Below are 16,531 nucleotides of genomic sequence, written 5' to 3'. Positions count from 1 at the left end.
TAATTCTGTCAGAGACAGCAAAGGACTTGGAAGAGCAGTTGAACGGAATGGATAGTGTCTTGAAAGGAGGATATAAGATGAACATCAACAAAAGCAAAACGAGGATAATGGAATGTAGTCGAATTAAGTCGGGTGATGCTGAGGGAATTAGAGTAGGAAATGAGACACTTAAAGTAGTAAAGGAGTTTTGCTATTTGGGGAGCAAAATAACTGATGATGGTCGAAGTAGAGAGGATATAAAATGTAGACTGGCAATGGCAAGGAAAGTGTTTCTGAAGAAGAGAAATTTGTTAACATTGAGTATAGATTTAAGTGTCAGGAAGTCATTTCTGAAAGTATTTGTATGGAGTGTAGCCATGTATGGAAGTGAAACATGGACGATAAATAGTTTGGACAAGAAGAGAATAGAAGCTTTTGAAATGTGGTGCTACAGAAGAATGCTGAAGAATAGATGGGTAGATCACATAACTAATGAGGAAGTACTGAATAGGATTGGGGAGAAGAGAAGTTTGTGGCACAACTTGACTAGAAGAAGGGATCAGTTGGTAGGACATGTTCTGAGGCATCAAGGGATCACCAATTTAGTATTGGAGGGCAGCGTGGAGGGTAAAAATCGTAGAGGGAGACCAAGAGATGAATACACTAAGCAGATTCAGAAGGATGTAGGTTGCAGTAGGTACTGGGAGATGAAGAGGCTTGCGCAGGATAGAGTAGCTAGGGGAGCTGCATCAAAGCAGTCTCAGGACTGAAGACCACAACAACAACAACAACACAGGCTATTGTATAGCTTCATCCGTCACTGTGTCAGCCACCACTATCACAACTGCAAGCATTCGAGCTAGCTACTGTCAAGTCGAGCATCGCCACATAAGCGTGTATCAGGGAACTCGACTCTGGTGACCCAGAGATGGTCATTTTGTTTTACTGTATCGCCACCGTCGTGTCTGTTTCAATGCATAGCGATTACAAGGAGCTTTGATTTTATTCCCGCATCAAAAAAGTACTCTTAAATTATTCGTGTGAGGTATATCTGCCCGACCAAAATAAAGTGGCATTACGACTTCTGAGAACTTCAGTTTCCATCAGTGGATACTTTTACATAAACTTTATAATTCTGAATATGAAGTGTCTACGTTTTGCGGATCTGGAATGAATATTATGTCCTTAGATGTTGTTATAAGAATTTTAACAATATACACTCACGTTCTGAAGAAACAGAACACTTCGAAAGAGATAGGACGTTCATATTCACAGGACACGTACATTCGTATGTTTTTCTTCTCTGTCACTGAGGATAGCAATGTCATCTGCGAATTTATCATCGACAGCCTTTCACACTGAATTTTAAACCCACTCTTGAAGTTTGGTTTAATTTCATTCTTCTATGTATGGATTGAACAGTAGGGGCGAAAGGATACGCAGTTGCCCACACCGTTTTGAATCCGAGCACCTCGTTCTTGGTCGTCCACTCATATTTTTCCCTCCTGGTTCTTGTACATTTTGTATATTACCCGACTTTCCCTACAGATCATTTTAAGAATTTAGAACATTTTGGTGCCATTTCATATTTTCGGACGCTCTTGGTCGACAAATCCAATGAATGTACAGTGATTTTTGTTCTGTCCCTGTTCCGTTATTAACCGCAACTGCCTTCCTGATATGTTTATCGTTCCTAAAGCGAAATTGATCCTCATCTCACACATCCTCAACTTTTTCCGTAAAGCTGAATCCGTTATGATTCTCGCACTTGTCGGTTCTTGCTATATTCGGAATTGAGTGGATGACGTTTTTCCGAAAGTCTGATGTCATGTCGCCAGTCTCAAACATTCTACACAATAATGTCAACAGCCATATTTTGGTGCCACTTGCCCCAGTCCCTTCTGCATTATTTGATCTTAAATCTTCCAAGGTTGTTTTATAATCTAATGTGGATCCCCGTCTCTTCTGTTTCCTCTCTTATCACATCATCAGGCAAGTCTTCCCTCTATCTGATGTCTCTTTTGCATTCAACAATCCAATTCCCATTGCATCCTTAATGTTACTGCCTTTCGTTTTTATTTCACAGAAGCTTGTTTCGACTATTCTATATGCTGTGTCAGTCCATCCAATAATTCTTTTTCGATTTCTTCACATTTTTCATGTAGCCATTTTCCCTTAACTTCAGTACAGTTCCTAGTTATTTCGTTCCAAAGTAACTTGTATTTCTGTTGTCCTCAATTTCCGTGATACTATTAAACGTCCTTCTTTCGTCGATCATTAAAGTATTTCTTCTGTTACCCATATTCGCAGTTACCTTCTTTGTACCTAAGTTCCTCTTCCCATCTTCTGTGACTGCCCTTTTTAGAGATTCCCCTTCCTCTTCCTGAAATGCCTGCTGGCCTATTCATTATCGCGATATCTATAGCCTCAGAAGACTTCAAGTATGTCTCTTCATTCCTTAGTACCTCCGTATCCAGTCTCCTTACGCAATCATTCTTCCTGCTAATCTCTCACGCTTGAGACTACTTTATATCGTTACCAAACTATCGTCAGAGACTATATCTGTTCCTGGGTAAGCCTTGCCATCCAACATTGGATTCTGGATTCTCTGTCTGACCATGATGTAATCTAACAGGTATCTTCCCCGTATTTCCAGATCTAGTGATTATTCTTATGCCGAAAGTCGGCCGCCATTCCTGGTGATTTTTATCCAAAATTTAAGCAGTGGTGAGGTTCGAACCTGGGACCGAGGAAGTTCTAATTACTAGTCCCAGCCGCATGTTTCTGATGACATTTTGATCCACATCAACGTGATGCAATACCGCTTAGCATTAACTGTTATACTCTACGGTAGTCAGTCGATGAGTAGAGGTCCTACTTCGTTTAAAAATCGACAGTCTTATGCTTCTCTGGAAGAAGCTTAAGCATCCATTGCTTACAAACTTTGCCATGACGAAGCTTCTAGTGGATTATATGATGCACAGTTCCTGTGCTAATCGAAATTTCTAATGCAATGTCATCTACGGTGATCAGAAAATTGGCCGTATGAGCTCCCCCATAAGCAAAATTCTGTCACCGGTGGTAACAACGTCCGTCTGTCCAGAGCGTGCATCTTTTTTATGTTTACACGTCACGCGCCGTAAAGATGACGCCATCAGAGTACTGCACGATGTGGGAGACACTGCGCTTCATAAGCCTCTTTCATACTGTGATAAATCTTTGAACCATGCTTCCCTCCTGCGCGAGGAAATGGGATAACCGCTCTTTGTACTGCTTTGTACCGATCGGTGGAAGTATTTCTCCAGAAATGAGTAAACTGCTGCGAAGTCTTTAATACTGCTTGGGCAACTGTGAATAACACCACACCAATTCTCGCCAGACACATCCACCCACTCGGATGACATACAATTCCGCTACACGAAAGTCTCCTTTTGAAATGAACACACCTCAAAGAACTCTAAAGGTCCGGAATGCAAGTCTCAACTAGTCTTAGGATTTCTTTCTGCCATTTAACGTCTCTTTTAATAATTCTGGCAATGATTTATAATGTGAAAAAAGTCCTCACAATAGTTCGGAGTCCACTTATATTACACGTCCCCGTATAGCTGGCTAGATTATTGAAAGGTCGGATATAGACGAGATCGTGTCATCTCTATGCCATCTCTTGCAGGACCACGTGTGATAAAGCGCTATACTGTTCAGATCAGCTCTCGGCCTGAGGGCAATTTTTCTTACCCTATCTACACCCAAGGCAGTTCTCCTACAACTGGCCAACAGCTGAATGGTAACGATTCTGTCAGACTGAGAAAGATGACCTCTCTAAAAAAAAACTTTACGTTTCAAAGGTAGTTTGTACATTTAAATTCACACAAATCAAATACACAGGTGGAAATAAAGTGAACGACTTTGCACACACTGGTATAAAAAAGCCGTACTTGGAAAGGACGCAGACTGAGGGCGGTATGCGCAGAAACACAATGCATCACCACTTTAAAGGAGTAAGAACCACGTGGTGTCAGTGAATAAACTCGAGAAATAACAAATGTGATTTGGAGAATTCAAAATCACTATGTCTTAAAGTCGACATGTTAGCGTTTATCGGTGATAGTGCCAATGTTCGCAAGGAGGTTTTCATGCTCGTCGCCCTTCGTTCCGGATTTCAGCAGCAAACTTAAGACATATACTGTAAGTACGGTTCTAGACTGAAGCGCCTAAAACTTAAGACATATACTGTAAGTAGGCTGTTTGGGTTTTTATGTTGATGACGCCAAGTAGCGCTCTATTTTAAAATCGCTGACTGCGCCGTGTGCAGTCTGTGGCTGGTTGGACTCATTGTGGGATTATTCGCTAGTTTAGTGTGGGGCAGTTGGATGTGAACAGCCCGTAGCGTTGGGCAGTTGGAGGTGAGCCGCCAGCAGTGGCGGATGGTGGATGGGGGGAGAGAGAAGCCATAGTTTTGAGATGTTAATATGAGCGGACAATTTGGACGTGTGTCGTGTGTCAGTCAGTAAAAGGACTTTTGAACATTATCAAGGTAAATACGTTTTTTTGTTCTCCATCAAAATCTTTCACTTGCTAACTATATGCCTATCAGTAGTTAGTGCCTTCAGTATTGGCGCTACTGTATTGCAGTAGTTCGAGTAACGAAGATTTTTGTGAGGTCTGTGATTCACGAAGGGTATAGATTACTGTTAGCCACTTTGGCCACTTCGGCCGTTTGATGCCTATGTAGCAAATTTCTTAACATCATCTAATTCCTGACCACTTATTCAGACGTTAAGTTTCTCGCTGTTCTCAGCTCTGCTACTTCTCATTACTCTCACCCTTCTTGAATTTACTCTCGGTCCGTATCTTTTACTCATCAGACGGTTCATTCCATTTGGCAGATGTTGTAACTCTTCTTCACTTTCTCTGAGAACAAAAATGTCATCATTGAATCTTATCATGGATATCGTTCCACCTTGAATTTTAGTTTCTCTCTTGAAACTTTCTTTTATTTCCGTCATTGCTTCCTCGACGTGTAGACAGAACAGTAGGGGAGAAATGTTACATCCCTGTCTTATGACCATTTTTATCCGTGCACTTCGTTCTTGGCCTTCCTTCTTGGTTCTTGCACATATTATTACCCATTTTTTCCTATAGCTTACCCCTATTTCTTAAATAATTTCGAACATCTTGCACAATTTTACATTGTCTAACGCTTTCTCCAGGTCGATAAATCATGCTGATGTTTCTTGATTTTTCTTTAGTGTTGCTTCCTTTATCAACCGCAGTTTACCTTTTCTAAAGCCAAACTGATCATCATTTAACGCAGCCTCAATTTTCTTGTTCATTCTTGTCTATAATATTCTTGTCAGCAATGCATGAGCTGTTAAGCTGATTATGCGGCACTTCTCACACTTGTCGGCTCTTGGAACCCTGAGAATTGTGTGAATGATGTTTCTCCGAAAGTCTGATTGTATATCCCTAGGCTCATACATTCTACACACCAACGTGAATAGTTGTTTGGTTGCCACTTCTCCTGATGATTTTAGAAATTCGGATTGGATGTTTTCCATTCCTTCTACCTTACTCGATTTTAAGTCTAACAGAGTTCTTCTTAATTCTGAATCTAATAATGCATCCCCGATCTCTTTCCTAAAAACTCCTATTTCTTCTCCTGTCACGTCATCAGCAAAGTCCTCTCCCCCTTACAGACCTTGAATGTACTTTTTCACCTATTCGTTCTCTTCTATGATTAGGGCCCTATAACAACTGGAAGCCTAGAACCGATTACGGAGTTAATAACACGTAGTTACAGAGCTTTCTGCTTTATTGTGCTGATATTGTTCCGCTGAGTACCGAAGGAGAACTCACCGTTCCGGCAACAGTGACACAGTCCTTGATTACAGAAATCAAACATTCTGTTGATTACCACAGAAGGAACAGCAAACTAACTTGGGAAGATTGACGATACAGAATTTGGTTCATCAAAATGAACCTCACAAGTAAGATTTTATTACTACTGTAAGAATGCAGCTCCTGTTATGCGAAGGATAATCGTTTTTCACTGGTGAATATGATCTGTCCTAATTCATATCCATAGTAGGGGCATGATCAGGTCCTCCAGTTCTTCGATAACAAGCATATAGCTGGAACATGCCACCTCTTCATTTTTTCTGGACTTCAGCCTAGATCGAAATTTATGCGTACTCATATGTAGCAGTTATCGATCCTAGTGGTGAAGTGCGGACGACCATTTGCAGCAGTAGTTTTTGGACAACTCTTTCTTTCACACACACGCAGAGCTGGTGTGTCAACTTTAACCCCTTCCCTTGACTGTTAAATACTTCCATGACGACCCTATCTGGCGTCCTCGAGTCCTAGCGGCACCACGAAAGCGTTCCTCATCGACCTTGGTTAAATATGCGGCTCCTTTAAACGAATGCATATGCCAAAAATCAAAAGGAAATTCAGTTCATCAACATGAGATATAGCTTACAAAACAATTTTCCGAGCAATAATTTAAAAAAAAGATCATCAGTATGTCATCCGTATCAGATTAGTGTGATAGAGGAGGTACAGTAGATCCAAAGAAGAGCAGCACTTTTCATTAAGGTTCAGCTGGTAAGAGCTAAAGCGTGAAGGAAGTGCTCAGCATACGCTGCAAGAGAGTCGTTCGACATCTACTGTAGAAATTCCGAGAGCTTTACGTGGGTAGAAGAGATAACCAACGTATTGCTTCCTCCTAAGTATACCTAGCGAAATGAGCATCAGGATCAAATTAGGGAGATTAGAGACCACACGGTGGCCTACTAGTAATGGTTCGCCATATGAAATATACGCGAATGGAATAGGAAAAGGGAAAGTGACACATGTGTACAAGGTATCCTCCGCCAAACATCCTAAAGTGTATATGTAGGCCTGGAAATAAACGAAAAATTTATTGAACTAGCGCTGACGATTTAGACGGCTCGAAATGAGACTGGAAACACCGTTCACAACAGTTACACGATTAGCCTCCGATCAGAAATTTTCATGTTGGAAAATATTCATAAACAGGAGATATTGTCGATTAGATGTGAGTAGAGGACCAATACGATTTCCATAGGAGGTTCTAATAAATAATTTCTGGAACGACGGCGAATGTTCGTATTAAAACTTTAATAATTGTTGCCTGTACATATATAATGTTATATATTTACTAGCTATAGCCAGCGAACTTCGTTCCGCCTCTGAAAACCTTTATATGATATAGCTGAACCGACAAAAGTTGTTTTCCCACATAAGTAGTCTCTAGTCTATAAGAATAATGTATACGTGTAACACAATGTACACGTGTAACACAATAGCCGTTTCTGGCGGGACTCGTGAAACAAACAATAATAATGACCGAAAACTGTGTAGGGAGTGAGAAAAGGCTTAGGGTGAAGTCCGGCAGTATCGGCCTTTATTAGTTCAAGAGTTTCTTCGGTAGATCGCGCGGATTTAACAATTGCAGTCGATACACGGCTCGTCCATGAGCATGCAAACATAGCGACAATTTCGTGTCGAAATGTGCTCGCCAGCGTTATGAATAAGGCCAAGCGCATACGCATCGATTTTTATCGTACGTAAAAATATTGTACGATTAAATTCCTTTAGAAGTACAAAGGAGAGCATAGGAACTTCTTTGCTCCACTATAAGAATTTGATCGTACGATAAAACTCGACTCGTTTGCGCTAGGCCTAAACGTCGGTTTGGCGAATGATGCGTGCTACCTAGTTAAACTTCTTGGTCTAGTTACGTCGATTCAAAGAGGGATATTCGAGTCGTTGCTTTTGGTACGTTTTCTTCAATTACTTATCTATCGAATAGTGAAAGACTATCACCGGTAGACACCTGGCGGGGATAACTGATCAAGTGATAATCGATGAGTTATCGACTGGGGTTGAAAATTATTAAATTACTAAGATCGCTATTAAAAATAAGGGTTGGTGGTAGAAGGGTGAAAATTTAGGGTTGTGTGTACTTTTTAATGCCACATCATAAAAAATAAAAATAAATGTTCTGTCCATAAAAATTAGAAAAAGTTTTAGGAATGGACCAGCCTTATCACTTAAGAGTATGAAAAATAGATTATGACCGATTCTCAGACCTACCGAATACGTATGTAAAATTTCATCAGAATCGATCGATCCGTTTCGGAGGAGTATGGCAACTAACACTGTAACACGAGAGTTTTATATGTAAGGAGTTTCATGAACGCTTTTTGAATAGATTTTTGTTATTCCTGTGTGATTCTTAACTGAATTGTCATAATTATTACAATAGTTTCCTAATGGGCTTCCCCGTGAATATGTTCAAAACATCGTTCTGGTACTCGTTCCCTTTCATTAGGTTTGGCTGGTGACGGTGCATCTATATTACTATTCCTGAGAAATTTCTTTGCACTACGTTGTTGCGTTATTCAGAAACGTTAAATTGGGTACAAACCGAATCTTTAGCGACACATACGAGGAGTATAAGGAAAGTAATTTCAGAGTTTTTTTATCTACAAAAGTTTTTATTTGTTTCAAACAACAGTACTGTCCTCTTCCAGTGTTGGCAATAGCGGTGCAAGGCTTCAACTGCTAGGGCCCTTAACGTGTCGAGCACATTGTTTTCACTGTGCTCCATAATCTCAAAATGATGTCCTTTTCAAACATTTTTCAATTTCGGGAAAAGAAAATAGCCACAAGGACTCATACCATATTAATATGGCGGGGGGGAGGGGGCGAGCGGAATAACAGGAATACCGTCTGAGGCCAGAAATTCTGACGAAGTTAGCCGTGTGGTATGGGGCTTTGTCATGATGCATCATCCATTTGTGTGCAATGTCCGGTCTCTCTCGTTCACCCTTTTCCTGAGTCTTTCGACGACGTCACTGTAAAAAAAAAAAAAAAAAAAAAAAAAAAAAAAAAAAAAAAAAAAACTGAAGGAATAATCTCACAAAATCAAGGAGACGTTCGACGTTTTTGTCAGTTATTGAACTAGAAGGTCCCCCTGATCGAGGTTCATCTTCATCGTGTTCTCAGCCTTCCCAAAAATTATTTATGCCAGCGATAAACAAGTGCTTTTCACAATCAATATCCCCCATAGGCCTTTCTCAACTTTCGAGCGTCGCACTCGGGGATTCCCCAAGTTTAACACAAAACTTCATGGCATAACTTGCTCTAAATTCCGCTCTTTCGTATTCATAACATACAACAGGCGCAACTGTGTTGCCAGATTGCTCGCAGTGTTTTCAGTATCATTACTTTTCTCACACACCTCGTGTCTCACATGCTTTCTCTATGGCTAACCTGTTCCAACAGTGGGCAGTCTGCGGCTAGGTCACTGGAGCGGGAAACTCGTGGTGGCTCCCATCTTGAATTTAAAGTACAATACGCACGCACACCCCAGCGGCGACCTGTTTCCGCTGCTGGGTCTAATTGGGGTTCGCAGATTGCTCTGCGATCCTTAAAATTGCCGCTCATCAAATATGGATAAGTCGATTTGGCTTACCCCCCCACCCTACAAATTACCGAGTCCGTGTGGTAATCTACGTGGTAGGGCCAGGGTTTGGTGGAATGGGGGCTTTGGTGGCCTTCAGGGCGTAAGGGCTGGACTGTGAGGTGGGTTTCTCTCCCTCCCCCTCCCCCATGCTGCATAGCAAGTAATCAGGCTTCCATCCAGGTTGTTGCCATCTTCTCTCCACTCTCGGTCACTGTTGACCTGCGGGATGCAAGTTTAACTCATGTAAACAGTTTTCAAATTCAAAGAAGCGCTCCTTGTATTATCCGTAATTTTTACTCATAAAAAAGTAAATGGGCGATACAAATTTCCTACCACCTAATAATTAGCGGAATTTTGGGATGCATTTGTATAGGTAACATATTTATGTGATTAACATTGCAAGACCACGGTACAGTCTAAGTGCGAGATAGGTCATTATAAATCTGAAATGCTGGTGTATTAATACCACTGTAACAGCCAGAATGTGGAATGCAAGCACGAGGTCGTGCATGCATTTTCTTGTACTGATGTCGGATGTCAGTTTGTGGAATTGCACTTAGTCGCTCAATAGGGGGACGATTAATGCTGTTTGTGGATAACGCTGGATATGTCGTCCGATTATGTCCCATGATTGGAGACGGATCTGGTGATCGATAATTCCAAAGTGACATGTCGACAGTCTGTAGAGCATGTTGGGTTAAAACAGCGGTATATGGGCGAGCGTTATCCTGTTGGAAAACATCGCCTGGAATGCTCTTCACGGATGGCAGCATGAATCACCGGAGTGACGTATAATTTCGCTGCATCGTGCGTGCGATAACCACGCGAGTGCTCCTGTTGTCATACGAAATGGCACCCGAGACCATAACTTCAGGTGCAGGTCCAGTGTGTCCAGCACGTAGACAGGTTGGTTGCAGGTTGTGCATACCACAAGCTTAAGGCTAAGTTTAGGAAAGGAGACATTGTTCTGAAAACATAGTTGTATCTTTACTAACTTGTGCGATTGACGGTTGAAACATGTAATTGTTTCAGTGGGTCGGCTGTATCTGTTTCAAACCCAGAATTAGTCACTACACGAGTTGCTTACTATAGCATTTGTTAAAGAAATAAAGTCAGCTACTACGTAGTATAATTTTCGAGATCCTCCTGCAAAATGTGACGCTCCTCAGTGAAATGACATCCATAGCGACTGCAGAAACCAAAGCTAACAAGCTAGCCGATGAAGGCACACAAAATGAGAGCCTGACTGGGCTATAAGGCGAGGTGGAAGGCCCAAACAAATAAGAAAAAGTGAGAGGAGGCAATGTTGTGGGGAACGGTTATACAGACCCGACGATGTAAGAGTCACGTTCGGGCGAAACTGTTTTTTCAGTTAAAACATCAAATTGTTTAAATTTACACCTCCAGAATGCGGTATCTTGTGCAGTCCTTTCTGTTATTGTTAGCTTCATTTAAATATTAAGATATAAAATGAATTTCTTACAGACTTAAACGGTCACTTTGTTTCGTCCCTGAGACAAAAAAAGAACATTAGAAAATAATGGTGGGCACAGTAACATCGTCTGTATCCAGTGAGTTACGAAAATCACAATAGGTAGGCTACACTGGGTTGCACATTATGCTCTGCACAATAATTCCATTCGGTACGTTTGAAGTTCTAGGATTTCGTAACGGAGCCGGTACGAAAGCCTACGAGTAACGTTAAAGTTAGAGATGTTCAAAGCTACTACCCTGCGTTTACAAAAGACTTTCCTACTCGCTGGATCATACTTTGCTGGACCCGGCGCTACATCATTGCCGAAGCTATATGCAAAAAAATGGCTCTGAGCACTATGCGACTTAACTTCTGAGGCCATCAGTCGCCTAGAACTTAGAACTAATTAAACCTACCTAACCTAAGGACATCACACACATCCATGCCCGAGGCAGGATTCGAACCTGCGACCGTGGAGGTTGCTCGGCTCCAGACTGTAGCGCCTAGAACTGCACGGCCACGCCGGCCGGACAACTGTATGCAAAAAAGCTATTAGGACGTGGATGTCCATAGGTGTAGTGCTAGAGTTCTTTTAACTGTTCCACAAGTAGAAAGCTTGTGGATTATGCCCTGGGAAACTTGGAGGCCAGAACACGGGACATGCACCACGCAGCTATTTCCCTGGAAATGCTTCATTTAAATAGTTAGGCAGATTCATTCGAAAGTACGAAGGTGGACCGTCATGCTGAATCCATAGCTGTCGCCAACACCGAGTGGGACATTTTAATGCTCCAGGCCAGAATTGGAATGAAGTGGACGATACAGTGGCGCATTCCACTTGTCCAGGTACAGGTGAATACTCAAAAACATTCCTCCCACGAATCACACCCACACCTTGATGCCAAATTTTGTGTGAAAGTCACATTCACAGGTAGCATGGGGTTTGTGTTACAACCAATAATGGGTCTTGTGGAGCTTGAAAACACCTTCACGTTCGTTGTCCTCCACTTGGTGAAAAAACCGTTCTCCAAATTGTACTCGTCGAATGCGATCTTCTGACTGCTGTTGTTAACATACGCATGGGTGCAGTTCTTATTCGAGTACAAGCAGTTTTTGAGATATTCGGAACTGGTTCGCAATATGACGGGTACTTCGTCGAGTTGACTGGTAAACAGTTTCAAGAATCGCGTCCTCTGCTTGTGGAGGACGTCAGGTCCGTGGACGACCACTAACCGTTACTTTTGGACTAAAGCGTTGCTCCAGGCGATGAAGAAGATTGTTGTCGGGATGGCGTCGTTGAGAGTACCGTGCAGTATACGCACGAGCGACAGAAGCAGCTAATTTATCGGATGCACTCGGCAACAAATGCATACCGACGTATTCACCGTCAGTGTTCTCCATCGGGAAGCCGTCATGGATAAACTTGACAGGGCCAGTTATGGTAGTGCACTGCACGGTTATCAGACACATGCACAGAATTTAATGGGTCCCCTTGCCGCGTGATAGACTATTGCCACAGAACAAAATGATGTCCTGCTCACAAATGACGAAAATGAAAAATATGTAACGTAATGAGGCTTCAAACCTCAGCTCCTACGAGGATGTGGGTGTGAGAACCCCATTGTTTACTCAGATTATTTTTTGCATTTTGTTCGTTATTGTTCGGTGTATTTAATCGTAGCAGACGTCACATGACATCCTTTGAAATTCGTTGGTGATCCTTACACTCACTCACACTCACTTACACAGGCCAGCCAGCTCTCTGGACGAACACGCTGAGCTACCGCGCCGGCAGTCAATCAACTACGGCGGATGGTACAGGGTGTTTCAAAAATGATGGGTATATTTGAAACGGCAATAAAAACTAAACGAGCGGCGATAGAAATACACCGTTTGTTGCAATATGCTTAGGACAACAGTACATTTTCAGGCGGACAAACTTTCGAAATTACAGTAGTTACAATTTTCAACAACAGATGGCGCTGCAAGTGATGTGAAAGATATAGAAGACAACGCAGTCTGTGGGTGCGCCATTCTGTACGTCGTCTTTCTGCTGTAAGCGTGTGCTGTTCACAACGTGCAAGTGTGCTGTAGACAACATGGTTTATTCCCTAGAACAGAGGATTTTTCTGGTGTTGGAATTCCACCGCCTAGAACACAGTGTTGTTGCAACAAGACGAAGTTTTCAACGGAGGTTTAATGTAACCAAAGGACCGAAAAGCGATACAATGAAGTATCTGTTTGAAAAATTTCAACGGACTGGGAACGTGACGGATGAACGTGCTGGAAAGGTAGGGCGACCACGTACCCCAACCACAGAGGGCAACGCGCAGCTAGTGCAGCAGGTGATCCAACAGCGGCCTCGAGTTTCCGTTCGCCGTGTTGCAGCTGCGGTCCAAATGACGCCAACGTCCACGTATCGTCTCATGCGCCAGAGTTTACACCTCTATCCATACAAAATTCAAACGCGGCAACCCCTCAGCGCCGCTACCATTGCTGCATGAGAGACACTCGCTAACGATATAGTGCACAGGATTGATGACGGCGATATGCATGTGCGCAGCATTTGGTTTACTGACGAAGCATATTTTTACCTGGACGGCTTCGTCAATAAACAGAACTGGCGCATATGGGGAACCGAAAAGCCCCATGTTGCAGTCCCATCGTCCCTGCATCCTCAAAAAGTACTGGTCTGGGCCGCCATTTCTTCCAAAGGAATCATTGGCCCATTTTTCAGATCCGAAACTGCATCACGCTATCTGGACATTCTTCGTGAATTTGTAGCGGTACAAACTGCCTTAGACGACACTGCGAACACCTCGTGGTTTATGCAAGATGGTGCCCGGCCACATCGCACGGCCGACGTCTTTAATTTCCTGAATGAATATTTCGATGATCGTGTGATTGCTTTGGGCTATCCGAAACATACAGGAGGCGGCGTGGATTGGCCTCCCTATTCGCCAGACATGAACCCCTGTGACTTCTTTCTGTGGGGACACTTGAAAGACTAGGTGTACCGCCAGAATCCAGACACAATTGAACAGCTGAAGCAGTACATCTCATCTGCATGTGAAGCCATTCCGCCAGACACGTTGTCAAAGGTTTCGAGTAATTTCATTCAGAGACTACGCCATATTATTGCTACGCATGGTGGATATGTGGAAAATATCGTACTATAGAGTTTCCCAGACCGCAGCGCCATCTGTTGTTGAAAATTGTAACCACTGTAATTTCGAAAGTTTGTCCGCCTGAAAATGTACTGTTGTCCCAAGCATATTGCAACAAACGGTGTATTGCTATCGCTGCTCGTTTAGTTTTTATTCCCGTTTCAAATATACCGGTCATTTTTGAAACACCCTGTATATCACATTTGCGCAGAACACGTTCCTATGTACATTCCAATGCGCTGTAAGCTGTAACAGTCCGGCCAGCTCCTCCTTTTGCGTACGAGAGTTTTGAAAATGCACCCGGTCTGATTTTGGTAGTTACACTTTTGTCTCTGGATAAGTAGTCGCGTATAGAATGCACATTCACACTATGGGCATGTCTCGAGCCGTCACTATCCATCACAAAGAAACTTTGAGACTGACTGAAGACTTGAAAAACATATGAACAGCGTCTCCATGGATGGGTATTCAGATCGACAAACTGTTTGGGCGTTTCCATTGAGGAAGAGCGTAAGACTTAGAAAGAAAATAAAAAGAAACCAAGAATCAGTTATGTGCCTTACACTGGTATAGTCCCCGGAAAGATCTGTAGACTCTTACGGAAACATTGTATCCAGTATATTTGGCTCCCAGTAACAAGATAACATATCTTACTTGTTAAAGATCTAGATCTCCAAAAACCGAGTGTTTTAAGCATTACAGGCGAACATGGCGTATCTTGTGTGGGGCAACGAATTAGAACACATGTGCATCACACATCAGCTAAAACAACCAAACAAATCATCTGTCCCCGCGCAGTGCCGCAGATATAGTCATTAAATAAAATACAACAGTGTTGTGGAGCTAATGCAAAGTTTATAGAATTGCGTAATTAATGAGTCTATCGAAATGCAGATTACGGAAACGCTAATAAACCTCGGTGGAGGTTTTAATTTAAACAATGCTTAGTATTCCGGTACAGAATTTATCCACATATCTCCTACCATCTCTTTCACCAGAACTGAAAAACGCTGAAAGAACATGCGTTTCACTGGATGATAAGAGGTAAGTTGTGGTAAGATCTTTTGGGCCCAAACTGCTCAGGTCATAAGTCCCTAAGCTTACACACTACTTAATCCAACTTAAACTACCTCCTCTTCTTGTGATTCTTTAACTGAGTTTTCGCTATTAATGGCTGAAATTTATTACAGAACTCAGTTATTCTCCTCTCTCATCCCTTGTTCCAAGCCTATATTCTCCTTCCCTCACAACTGCATTCCAGTCCCCCATGAGTATTAGATTTTCATCTCCCTTCTCTACCAGGTTCAAACTTCTGACATTCCACGCCTCGACTCGTAGAATGAAACCCTTCCGATGGTTATCCAGTCTTTTTCTTATGGTCACCTCACCCTTGGCAGTCCCCTCCCGGAGATCCGAATTGGGAACTATTCCGGAATCTTTTGCCAATGGAAAGACCGCCGTAACACTTTATGAATTACAGGCCACATGTCCTGTGGCTACACGCTATGTGTCTTTAATGCAGTAGTTTCTATTGCCTTCTGCATCCTCATGCCGTAGATCATAGTGCCCTGAACGTCTGTCCGCTCCTCCGTCCTCTTTCACAAGGGCTTTCGCTGAATGAGGATGAGTTCTTATGCCCGAAGTCTCCGATCGCCAGTGCTGATTATTAGTCACAATGTAAGCGGCGTGAACCTGGGACCTAGGACGTTTTCATTATTAACCGAAGACGCTTCCCCTTGACCACGGCATTATCAAAAGTCATTAATGAATTATAGGGGTGTAAAGTTAGTTCGCGTCCGTAGTTGAAAACTACACGTGCACCCTGGGTAACGCTAAATGAACTAGCACCATACTGGCGACCAGACAATTGGTAAACGATCTCCTGGTCATAATCAAATCACGATGACTCACAGAAAACGGAATGCTGAGTGTCCTTCTGAGGGCTACTTGATTAGACAGCTCCGACCGATCGTACGAGTCTGCCAACTTAATATTGAAGGCATTAGTAAAGCCAAATGCCAATACATGCATAAAATTTTAACATTGTTCAACATTGGCATAGTTGCAATCCAGGAGACCCATACAGAAAACGATGAGCAGCTAAGATCAAGAGGTAAAATAACGTGCTATGACCTGATAGGCGCTACACATCACAGGCATTATGGTACAGCAACGTACGTTAGAAAGGACATAGAGGATGCAGTCTTTATTTCTACATCTACCACATGTGATATCCACGAAGTTACTGTAAAAGTAGGTGAACTAACAGTAAACAACATCTACAAACCTCCAGGCCACTCGTGGCCTCCACAAGTTCTACAACCCCTGCCTCACCCCACAATATATGTGGGTGACTTCAACAGCCACCACGAACTGTGGAAATACCGCACATCTGACCAGAATGGTGAAGACTTG

The sequence above is a fragment of the Schistocerca serialis genome, chromosome 1, assembly GCF_023864345.2.
Source record: "Schistocerca serialis cubense isolate TAMUIC-IGC-003099 chromosome 1, iqSchSeri2.2, whole genome shotgun sequence".
NCBI classification, from domain to species: domain Eukaryota; kingdom Metazoa; phylum Arthropoda; class Insecta; order Orthoptera; family Acrididae; genus Schistocerca; species Schistocerca serialis.
Note: the sequence above shows the minus strand (reverse complement) of the source record.